The 12,440-nt window shown below is 43.1% G+C and overlaps 1 protein-coding gene across 1 annotated transcript in view; it reads left to right on the top strand.

Moving 5' to 3' along the window:
* The window catches only part of PPARGC1A (PPARG coactivator 1 alpha), a 606,121-nt gene that overhangs the window by 232,319 nt on the left and 361,362 nt on the right, over positions 1–12,440 (top strand). The window lies entirely within an intron of this gene.

Genomic DNA, 12,440 nt, shown 5'->3' on the forward strand with positions numbered 1-12,440 from the left:
CATTCATCAGAAGTTGGAGTCAATTACGTCTGTGCCAGCTGCGGCCACCCACACCGGCCCTCACCACACAGGCCTCCCCTGCCAGGGAAGATTACTTTTTGCCTTTCTCCTTTCCTTTTCTTCTTCTTTTTAAAGCCCCATTACTCAGGCTGGAGAGTTCTCTTGTTAAAAAGATGGCTGGAATTTGGCTTAGCGTTTACGTGGTTTGCTAAAGATGTAAGATCTGCTGTTGGTGGATTTCCAAGTGTGCAATCTATCCAAGCAGCTGAAAATCACAACAAATGGAGTCCAGAAAGCATGCAAAGGCGAGACATTATTGTATAATGGAAAAAGCATAGGCCTGGTAGAGAGACAGACCTGGGCATGGCTCCAAGGTCTGCCGTTGGCTGGGCATGTCACCCCTTGACAATCACCCATCTGAACCTCAGTTTCCTTTTTCTACACAACAGGGCTCTAGTTAATGCATCCCTCCGAAGGCAGTTCAGAGATCAGGTATGTAAAGTGCATAGCCTGGTACCTGGTGCCTCCTGGGTGCCATTTCTCTTGCTCATTCCTGTCAAGCTGACATGGAATCCATTTAGATGAGTTGCAACTTATGCTCAGAGAACACACACGGCTCAATTCTTCATCACAGATGTGGGATCGTGGGACGTTCTCGTGCTGGGTTAGAGGCCTGGGCACCGATGGAGGGACTACATTCTTCACCCAGCTGCTGTGTGGGCCTTTCATCTCCTGGGACCTGGGGAAGCCAGGAGCTGCCTTAACTCACAGGACAGGCCGTGCAGGATTCTGCTGGAGCTCTTTTTCTGGTGAAGGACAGACTGATGTTCCTTGAGAGGGGTGAGACTGGAAATGTGCTGAGTGAGAGAAAGGAGGGCGGGCTGGATGCTGGCTGAACTTCACCTGGATTTCTAGAGGAACAGGGTAGCAGGGTGGAAAGAGCCCGGGCTGTGGAGACCTGCAGCTGCCTCCTGCCTGTGGCGCCAACTCTAATGAGAAAGGTCCCTTCATCTCTTCAAAGCCAAACTTCCTGCTTTGTAAAGTGGGGCTCATGGGACTTTGAGAGGATTAGAACCTGGGAGTTTTTGGAATTCAGATATTATAGAGGCAACCATTTTCATCATTTTTATTAGATTCCTTCCAGGCCAGTTGTGTCCAAAGATAGAGTTGGTAGCCACCCACGTATTATGATTTTACCCAAGACCAGCCCGTGGCAAGGAGCCACCGCCAGCCAGGGGTCACATTTTTCACAAAGCTTCTGTAACTCTGGGCATTTCAACTGGGTAAGAGTCATCAGGCCACCTGGAAGGGAACCTTCTCAGCAAGGTGCCAGGTTATCAAGGGTTTGTCTATGGGGCATATCAGGTGCCAGGTTATCAAGGGTTTGTGTATGGGGCACATGGGTTCCAGTCCTTGCAACTATGGCAGCACCTTGCAGAAACGGGATGGAGAGCAGGTGTGTCTGAGAGCAGGGTGCCAGAGAGTGGTGGAAGGCATGGTGGTAGAAGGCAATGCTTTGGTGTGGCGTTCAGGGAGGACTAGTGGGGACACCATGAGCTCTAGTTTGCAGGGAAAGAGCCAGGGCCACCATGATCCCCTTGACTAAAGTCAGCTCTGTTTTCAAGGTGTGCCAACTTTGTGAACACATTGTGAATACAAGTTAGAAGAATATAGTCACCTGTGCCAGGAGCAATGTAAGAGCTGTGGGTGGCTGGAGGGGGAGTTGTCCACCCACAGAGGCAAGTAAGGAAGGCTTCACTGAAGAGATGACATTAGGAAGACCCCTGCTCACTGCATCTAGTTCCATTGCTTTTGCTCAGTTCTGGAATACACTGTTCTTTCCTATCCCAGGCCTTTGCATATGCCGTTCCCACAACCTAGAATGCTTTTCACTGTATGCCTTAGCTAACCTACTTCCAGGCATCCTGCAGCCTTATTTTAAATATCCCATCCTTAAAAGATCCCTCAATCTGAGTCAGGTCCTTCCTGTTGTTCTCTTTCAATGGAGCTGCTACTTGTTCTTTAGGACGTTTATTAAAAGTTTGTGACTATATATTTAGATGTATGCTCACTTAACATTATTTCCTCTGCTGGGTTCTTGAAGGCAGGGACCATATCTGGTGTTTTTAATTTTTTTAAATCCCTGCCACATAAGGACAAATGCATGGTTAAACCATAGTAGCTGTGTGATCTTCAATTATTATTTGCTAAATGAATGAATGAATAAATATATCAAGTAACTGTTGATCTAAAGAGATCTTAGTAGATACTGAACATAAAAGATAAAGAGGAATAAACTGAAATCAAAGATAATAATGTAGTTGGCAGCAGATTGTGGACCAGAAATTGAATTTCCTGATCTCCTTACCAGTGATTTTACTTTTCTATAATTTTAGAGGTAGTCTGGTGTGATGGTTTAAGGGGGAATGTTCTGGAATCGGCACTTACTAGCTGGGTACTGTAGGCAAAATACCTCAGCACTTTGGTTTTTTTCATCCATGTCACTGGCAAAGAAAGCCTACCTTCCTCATCAGGTGGTCATGAGAAGCAAGGGAGATGTCCTAGTACAGGAGTTAAGACGTGTGGCCTCTGCAGCGTGCTCCGTAAATCTCAGCCATCACCACCCTGTCACCAGCTCACCACTGTCATCATCTTCACGCCATGAGGGCATCTGCCCATGTCGAGCGACTCCATCTTCAGGTGCGTTGGTAAATGGGACTTGTATTCATGGAATCTTATGGCCTTAAAAATCAAAGTCCCTCGAAAGTCAATGGGAGCTGCGGTCACATGTTCCTCTCTGGGAAGCATAGTGTTTGGCAATTTGAAACGAAGTGTGCTTAAAGAAAAGGTGCACTAAGTTTTTGTCCTAGAAGATGCTCATCTGAAAAACCCCTCTGGCTGCATGGGAATCAGCCTTACGGGTCACAGCAGGTACACAATGTTTTGATGGTGGTTGCTCTATTCTTGGCAGTGCAGCCCACGGCTCTGGTCACCAGTGGCACTAAATGGATGAGAAGATTCTTTGCCTCCCATGTAAAGGAGTGCTTGTTCCAAAGTGGTTCCAGCTGGGGACTCACCTCCTCGCAACCTACCTTGAGAGACTAATGCTCTAATGAAGTGTGAGTAATAGCAGTGGAGGTGTGTGAAGTCCTTCTTCACCAGCTGCCAGCAGGACCCTGAGCCCTTTTCTTGCATTTCTGCTCAAAAACTCATCCCAGCAACCTGCTAGGTTACAGAGGACACCGAGACCCAGAGAGGGTAAATGGACTGCCCAAGATCACCTGGAAAAGATGAGGCACATTTGGGGTCTGAATGCAGAGGAGTCCAGGTTCTTAATAACTGGGTGATCCCAACCTAGGGGAGGCACAACTGTGTGACAGATGGGGTTATTTGAAACCCAGATATCTGTTGGGTTGCTTGACTTTGAATGGATTCACAGGAGGGTCTCTGCACTCTGAGCATTTGACACTGTCTCTGCTTCTGTGTCTCTGTGTCTCTCTGCCCTTCTCTCTTGTTCTCCTTTGCTATGTCATCCCCCCTTCCTCTTTTCCTCACCCTCCCTGCCTCACGCAAGGCTGAAGTCTCCAGTCTGCATGCAGTCTGTACGGTTGATAATTGACATGTATGGTAGAGGCATCGACAAGCCACAAATTCATGAACATTCAAATTGAACTTGCTGTACATGAGTAACCAAAGATTGGCATAAGAATTTTCGCCTCCTGCCAACTTCTCCTCCAATATCTGGAAGTAGAATCTGACCCAGAGATGATTCTTCATACATGTAATGCTTTGGCTGCTTTAAAAGAGAGGAAAAAGGTAAAACTTCTGAAGTCCTGAAAGAAAGCAATATTCTCAACTTAAAAAAAAAAAAATCTATTCTCTTCAGCTATAAACATGCAATAAATCACCCATACAAAGTGCCTAATCTTTAAGCTGAAAGTTGTCAGCTGCTCTACCTAGCTTCTTGGAGTGGCGAGGAGAAAAGCAATGCCAATGTCTTCACCCTTGAGAGGGAACCGTGGCTACACACTGATTGTGAGCTTGTGGAATACTGCGATTTCATAGGTGAGCATTGCTGGGGTACTGGAGGTGGGCTCATCTTGGCGCTTTTGGAAAATCCAGGGTTTGCTGTGTAAATAGGAGGCTGATTTTAGTTCTAAGATGAGAAAACCATGCACCTCTCTGTTTCTTGGGTATGACTTGAGAATTTTAATGATTTTGGAATTACATTGTGACAGGTTGAGATTTTTTGGTGAAGGATGGCAAAGGACATAATTACTCAAGTTTCAGGAAATATCTAGTATTTCATGAGGGAAAATGTCAACAGTTGGTACATCTGATGATTTCATTTTCTATGTGTGAAAACAGAGGCAAATGCCTGTGTTTGAGGAGAGTAATTGTATAGATCAGTGTCTGCACTTTTCTTGAACACACTGTTAAAATCATAATTAAGCCTCTACACCTGTTAGACAGAAAGCAGCAAGCAAAACGCTCTGCTCAGAGCACAGAACCTCCTAAGAAGCGCACAGCATCCCCCAAAGGAGTCTGGGAGCCAGTGTAGCTCTCCCCTCTGGTTCTTCCCCACCCTGCCTCATTCCCCGGTTCCCCTTCACTTTCTGCTTCTGATCACTTCTTCTCCTCCTTCCCCATTTCTCTTTTGGGAAAAACTAGTTCTTGACCATCCAAAATGATTTTAGCTGGGCCATCTTGGATCAGGATTGGGGTTTAGCCCTTTATTTTGTTTCTTGAGTGGAATTTCAGGTCGGCTCTGAAGGACAGGAAGGTGGCAAACGGTCACTATTCCAGGAATGGTCATGTTTTACATCTGCCCCTGGCTAAAGCTAGGCATATAAGGTGAACACCAATCATGGATCTAGCACTTATTAAGCACCTACTGTGTACAGGCATTTAGCTAGGTACCCAGGAGGTATTGTTTTTACCCTCAGGGACCAGATAGTATTGATGGTTGAAAAACTCATGTACCTTTTGCAATCCCAGGTATGGAAAAGAACCTGCTAAGATCTGGTTATATTGATTTCTCCCACACGTCTTCCATACTAGTTTCAGAGATTTTAAACGACCCATATGGGGGGTGAGGGAGAAAAATTGAGTTTAATGTGCATCATTGCATCTTCTGCCTCACCAGAAAATAGAATATTTTCTTTTTTTTTTCCACAGTCAATTTACATATTCTCCTTAAGAAATCAGTTTCCTAATTACCAAATTAGGGATAATAAAAGTCCCAGACTCTGAGTAACATGCTTAGAACAGTATCAAGCATGTTAACACGCTCAATAATTGTTAACTATCATTTTTGTTGTTTTTATTGGCTTCCTAGAATTTTTATCATGGATTCCAGGTAGTTCAGTAATACTTCCACAGCATCACCCTCACCTACTGTTATCAGAGGGCAGGACTGTGACTGAAAAGCAAGTCGGGGGCAGAGGGGGGATACCAAAGGAAGCTTTTGCAGGTTTTTTTTTTTTTTTTTTTTTTTTTGTAAGGAAGTACTTTTCACATCAGGCTCGTGAACATGGAGTCGTGTGTCTTTTCTTTAACTTGTAAACTGATCATTGGCAGAAGCTAGGTTCCCATAACGTCACATTGAAAACACATTTCCCTGAGTCGAGGCCCTAAGTCGAATCTTGCCTTTTTCCTCTTATCACAAGCAGATCCTTTGCAAGATCAGATGTTCCCGACGGAGGTAACAAGGTCATTGAAGGGAGAATTAAAGAGTGGAGTGAGGAAGGAAATTCAGTCCCACGATGAGATTATTGTGTATCACAAAAATGGGGCCCCACTTGCTCCGGGTCTGTTCTGAATATAAACATGATTTTGACCACAATCTAGTACCGAGCAGGGGTTGGAAAAATGCCAGGTATCCAGTGAGCATTGCCCAGCTCTTCTCAGAGCTTAGAGACCCTTGTTTCTGCTTTCTGGTCTCCCACTGAACATTGGCACACCCTTACATGATAAAACTGTGCAGTCGTTGGAAGGTGGAGTGACCCAGGGATCAGACTCTGGGGCCGGGCTGCCTGGTGCACAGCCTGGGTCTGCTGGCTTGGAAAGACTATGTCATAATCAACTTCCTCAGCACCCTGGGCGTCAGTATCCTCATGTATAAAAAGGGGACAGTGCAGGTCCCTACCTGACGGGGGTGACTGTCTACAGAGCGAGCTCATATCTGCAGTATGGGCCACTTAGTAAGTTCCAGAAAAGCATTTACTGGTGTGATTGTTGTTCCTCCCACCAGCTATGACATCTTTTACTCTGTGCCAGGCACTTGGACAAATGCTTCGCATCACACCTGTGATTTTTGTCCTTATTTCCATCTGGTCTTGGATATCGTTTCCTCTTGGAGTCATCTCCTGAGGAAGACATGCTAGCGGCTCTTTTCTTTTCCTTAGAGCCCTCCTCAGAGCCTGGAGTCATTGATGTCACTCCTTTGGTGCTTATCAGGTCGCTCCCACCTAGAATGCCAGCTTGCTGAAGGCAGAGGGGCTGGTGTCTTGTTAACACACCCAGTATTCCTGCTGGCCCGGCAGGCCAGGCATGCCTAGGTGCTCCCAGATACTGATTGATGTGGCTCTCTGGTTCAGCAGAGTTGTCCCCAAGAGCTTGACCCACTTCTCAGATGATTTGATTTCAGCATTTTCTCCAGACCACTATTCATCCTGTTCCTCTTTAAAGTGGTATCAAGACCTGAGCACCATCTATCAGACATGATCTTGTCAACCCAGAGGACTTGGGATACATGGGCTCCCTCACAGGAAAATGGACCCCCCATGTTGTTTTCTCAGTGTGAGATTTTGGTGGCTATTTTTTTTCTTGGTTTCAGTCAGGTAACTCACACATTAGATACTGGACAAATACTCTATGGAGGAAGATTTTTCTTGCACAATTGTAGTTGACCAAGCAGGACTTTACTTTTGTCCTTGATAAATTAAGTTCTCTTGGCTCTGTGCCCAAGTTTCTGTTTGTCAAGGTATCTTGGAACTTTCATTCTGACATCTATTGTATGAACTTGCTCTTATCTTCATTTCACCTGTACCTAGTTAAGCTGCAGGATTATACTCCTTCCTTCAAGGATCTTGCAAACCTGTGGGGGCAGACAGAACCTGGGAAACCCAATGTGGACCCTGCATTTATGAAAAATTGGGCAGAATACCTGCAATAGTAATACCTTGTCTTTCTTAGCATGTGTGAGGCTCTGTTCTAGGAGTTTGGAATGAGTTAGCTCATTGAATCGTCACAAAAAGCCTGCAAGGTATCTGCTATTATTTCTCCATCTACGTGGAGAAACTAAATAACTAATGAGAGAAATCAGACAATAAGCCCAAAACACTTAGGCAGAGTTGGGATTCACACAGGAGGGGATTTGAATCTGTGTTTTTCATTCTAATACAACTCTCTTCTGATTACTCTTGTAGGTGCTGATTGACTCTTTAGTACTTCAGGTTACAGTGCCTAGTACTTCCTCCTTATAGTACTTCCTGGTTACACTGATTTCTAACTTTTAGTAATTCACCTAAGCATACTATCTTATGCTGAAAGAAATTATAAAGCACATTTCCCAATGTTTTGACCAAGTTAAGATTTACTGTGTTTATGGCATTTCTGTGTGTGTGTGTGTGTGTGTGTTTGGTGGGCAATAATTAAATAATTAAAGGGACAAAAAATATGCTTCCAAAGGTGGAAATTGTTTTATTGTGGACTTGGCATCTACCTACCTGGATGAAGCACAGGTAAGCTTCTTTTTCCCAGAGGAGTCATGTTTTGAGTTTTGATTTTGTAAATGACACAGTAACAATGACTTGAAATGCTCTTGCTTAAAAGCTTATGTGGGGGATTGAGAGTATTCGGAAATGCTGTGGGGCACTGGGAATAGTCTAGCAGCTTTTGAACATTCATCTTCTAGTCCACACGGATGGGAATGACCCGTTTCACAGGCTCAGAGCCATCAGAGGGCCTGGTGATATTTACCAGGCCCAACTTCAAGTTGCTTACTCGGATCATGAGCGCTGAAGAGAGTCAAAAGCTCAGTTGGGTCCAACTGTGTCTGCTTGATGGGCCCAGGGTGAGAATACTGCACCAGATTCTTCAGATGGCACGACATTGCTAAAGCAAGTGACCGATGAGTTGTCCTGTCCATAGAGCTCCTTTTGGCTGATAAAACCCTGTAAGTTGTCCCTTCTATATAGTCAATATTCAAAAGTAAAGAGTTGTAGTTAGTCAAATCTGAGTAAAGCAATATTTCTCAGAGTATACTAAGCAGGATGATTTTAAATGGCACACAGATGAATACATTTTTATTTAAAGTAATGTGTAAAAAAAAGGTAACTAGTTTATAAAACAAGTGATCTCACGGTTATTGCCACTTGGGATTAGGCAAAGTGAAAAATGAAAGTCAGGTTTAATTTCATTTAAAGAGAAATATTCAGTAAATAACCATATAGGTAGTTCGCAGATTAGCAACGATTGTGAAAGTAATATGTAAATGAATGTAGTTTGGAGAGTATTGAGCTAATACAATGTTAATTAAAAATGTAATGTTGTGCATGTAAATGACAGTAAAAGTTTTTCATGCTCATTATATTTTCAGAGCTCAAATTGGGCATGTAGTCAGAGTGGATGCAGTTGTTTATAATAGAAAGAAGGGTTGATTAATAGAGGTAAAGCAATAATGATGGTCAATCCCAGAAGGCCATCACTCCTTGGTAGAATGGTGGGATCTGGTAATAAAACACACACAGCGAGGAATAATTAATCTCTACTGATTGTTTAAATCAGATAATTCCATGCTTTTATTTTTTCATATTACTTTAACCTTATACCCTCATTTTTTTTTCCAGTACTGGTGATTGAACCCAGGGACTAGGGTACACTAGACAAAAGATTCACCACTGAACCACATCCCTAGCTCCAACTTTTATTTTTCAATCACAAAATAATTCTAGTGTTTCTGTAACAAATACAAACATGCTAGTTGAGATAGTTGAGCTAACTTTGACTATCTGAACCCTTGTTAACAATGGCACATTTCAGCTCGCTCTTGCTTTGTAACAAGCCACCCCAAGATTTGGTCATTCAAATAATAACCATTTATTTAGCTTGGGATTCAGTGGTTCTGCAGTTTGACCTTGTCTCATCTGGATGCATTTGTCTAGGTTTACTAGACAGCTTTGCATTTGGGACTTGGCAGGCTGTCACCTGGGGTGGTGGGGGTGGTTGGGTCACATGTCTCTCATCTAGAAAGCTAGCATGGGCTTGTTCTTCTGGCAGAGATAGGATCCTAAGAGAGAGGGTATAGAAGAATGTCAGACCTCTTGAGTCTCAGAACTGACACTATACTGTACTGTTTAGGGTACACAGATTGGTTCAAGCAAGTCCCAAGGCCCACTGAGATACAAAGGGAAAGGAACTCTACTTTCAGATGAGAGGAGCTAAGCTCTCATCTACCTCCAGATGAGAGGGGAGGAAGCATGGTGGCCATTTCCCCCAGTCTCTTAGAGCCACTTGGAAAATTTTTCACCTTGGACAAGTCACTTCACTTCATTAGATCTTTGTATCCTTCTGTGTAACACAGAGATCATCCATAGACTCCTCAGCTATCCCAGTTGTAGCACAAACAAGGCCAGTCACAGATTACTCTGTGCATGCAGGCTAACCCTAACCCTAACCCTAACCCCGGCACAAGGAAAGGGCCATAAATGGCAGCAACTCCTTTTTTACTAATAAAAAAGATAAACTATAGGTAGAGAATACTGAGTAGGTTGTGATTAAAAAAGAAACAAAAACAGGAGACAAGGCAAACCCATTGTGGTGAAATATGAGCTTACCCCAAATTTCACAACTGCTTTGCTATAAAATGTCTTTGTTCCTCACCAGTTGATGGCTTTTGAAATCATTTATTTTTATTGTCTAACAAAGGGCACTTTGTTGAGTGCTTCATTATCTGTAGAAATGCTTTAGCGCTTGCACCAAAACTCTGCTCAAATGCTGGTACTGGCAATACCTCTTAGTGATAATTTTCAAGTTAAGTATTATGCATCAGATAAATGATTGTGCATATAAATGGTCATTTTAGATTGTGCATTAGCAGGTAGAAATGGACAGTCTTTCCCAAGAAATATTCAACATTTTCCCCCTACAGTTAACTGCTTCAAGTTAAGATTGTAGAGCATGCTGTGTTGTTGTACAAAGTCAGATTAAAAAAAGAAGAAAGGTTTTCAAACTGTTAGCTCTTCCCAGAAAGGATGTGGTACTTTTGCTGTTTCTTGCTTCCTTGATAGCCTCACAAGGTTTATAATGTTATTTGAGTAATGCTGATAAAAAACACTAATAGCAGTGTGCCAATTAGAACTGTGGTTTTAACACAATACAGGCATTGTTTTAAAGTGCAAACATCTAGATATCATAAAAGCAGGTATCCTCTAGCCAAAGGGCCTCTTTGCCTGCTGCTTTCTGCATTAGAATCTGGAAGGCATGGATTGATTGGATGTTTACTGAGACCTCAGTGGTCAAGTAATAAATGGTAAATAAATGCATATTAAAATGAAGAATGAATGAACCATGGTTTATGGAGAACATTGTTCCTCATTGGTATTATATTTTCAAAGGTCATCCTTTAGCCCAAGACCTCCCAACCAAGAATGTTAAGTGGTGCTGTTTTCCCCAGAGGCAATTCCACATGCTGTTTGCAGGCATGTAGCTCTGTAAGGTAGCCAATTTATGACACACAGAGGAGACAATTTCCTTACAAGGTAACTTTCAAAATTGTAGCTCATCTCTTAGAAATTATGTGTTTACCTGTTTTTTTTTTTTTTTAATTCTATTTTTGTGGTGCTGGGATTGAACCCAGGACCTCATGTGTGCTATGGGAGCACTTTACAACTGAGCCACACCCTGGCCTCCATGCTACATTTTTGTTGTATGGCAGGACTCAGGAAGTGAAGGGCATGTAACAGATCAGAAAAAGTATCTTACAAAAAGAAAAAAATATCACTCGCTGAAAAGGGAGTTCTATTTGTTGTCAGTGCTGGGGACAAAGCAGTATATAATAGTGACTGGGTTATAGGGTGCATGACCTGAAAGAAGAGACCCTTCTTCATGCAACAGACATTCATTGCATCTCCCTGGACTTCCAAGTTGTAGATGGCCCTGGGAATCCAGCTGTCCTCCATAGCCATTCTCCAGTTTTAAGGTTCTGAACAGTGGCTGTTTGCGGAGGTGGGCAAAGTCCCACCCAGGGATCCTCAAGACTTGACAAGACCACAGTGATGGTCAAGTCCTTGCTCTTCACCATGTTTTTAGCTGGAATTCCAAGTGGCTGCTCTTGAAGATGGACCAGTTGATGCTGCTCATGAGTTTTAAGCTTCCAGAGAGGATGCCACATGCTGCCTGGGTAAGTGGTCATTATGGTAATCATGAAATAAATGAGATTCTGGAGGATTTTGCTCTCTCTTCTGACAAGTAGAACTATGAATAAGATTAAAATGAATTTTAAAGATACTTTATTATTTATGTTTAGCTTGGTGCTATTAGCTATATATAAAATAAGAGGAAAGCAACCAAAAGATAAAAAATAATTCACCAGAAATCAGAGTAAGTTCAATAGTTATTGTCACAAAATGGGATCATCTCTTTATCACAAAGAATAGGGAAGGACCTTCCTGCCTCCCAGGGTGGTATTCCATTTCCTCCAGTAAATAATATAGGGTTTCCCCCATAATTACCTGATAGATAGGAATAGCTCCTTGGGATCCATTTCAGTCTATTGGGTAAATGATATGTTTTCTAATGGCATTTTTACCCAACAGTGAAACTTGTGAACTAATGGCACATATAGTGAGGCCACTGCAGGTAAACGTATAGAGGCAGCAGTTACTTTATAAAGTTATAGTAGGCCCCAAGCTACAAGATTCCAGGGAGACAACATTTGTATTTAGTATTACCAGAGAAAATAAACACTTTGCGAGAACATTCTTAGGGCATTTTCACAGGATGTTCTGAGAGGCCATGTGCTGGGCAGAATGCCATTTCTAGCCTGTGACATCCCTCCACTTCAGTCAGTGACATCCCATTCAAAATGCAGCTGCTGTTTGCCGCTATGAAAGACATGTCCGAATTAGTCTGGAAAGATCCCATGACTAGTCCCATAGGGCAGCCTGGAATATTAGTCTTGGAACTGTGGATAGGGGAGTGATTTAGATCACAGAGGTGACCGTGAGATCATGGAAAAAGGCCTCGAGTGGCAGTCATATCTTGGGTTGGAACCTGAGCTGACAGTTCACTTGCCCCCATGAGCCACACTGTCTGTCTTACAATGGGTTTAGGCGTCACCACGTTACACAGGGGGTGGCTGGCTTCCTATATATTAATACTGGGAGGTTCCTGGTAAAACTGGACCTCCAGTGACAGCCTATTAAGAAGCCAGACCA

This window comes from Sciurus vulgaris (assembly GCF_902686455.1).
Source record: "Sciurus vulgaris genome assembly, chromosome: 9".
Classification (NCBI taxonomy): Eukaryota; Metazoa; Chordata; class Mammalia; order Rodentia; family Sciuridae; genus Sciurus; species Sciurus vulgaris.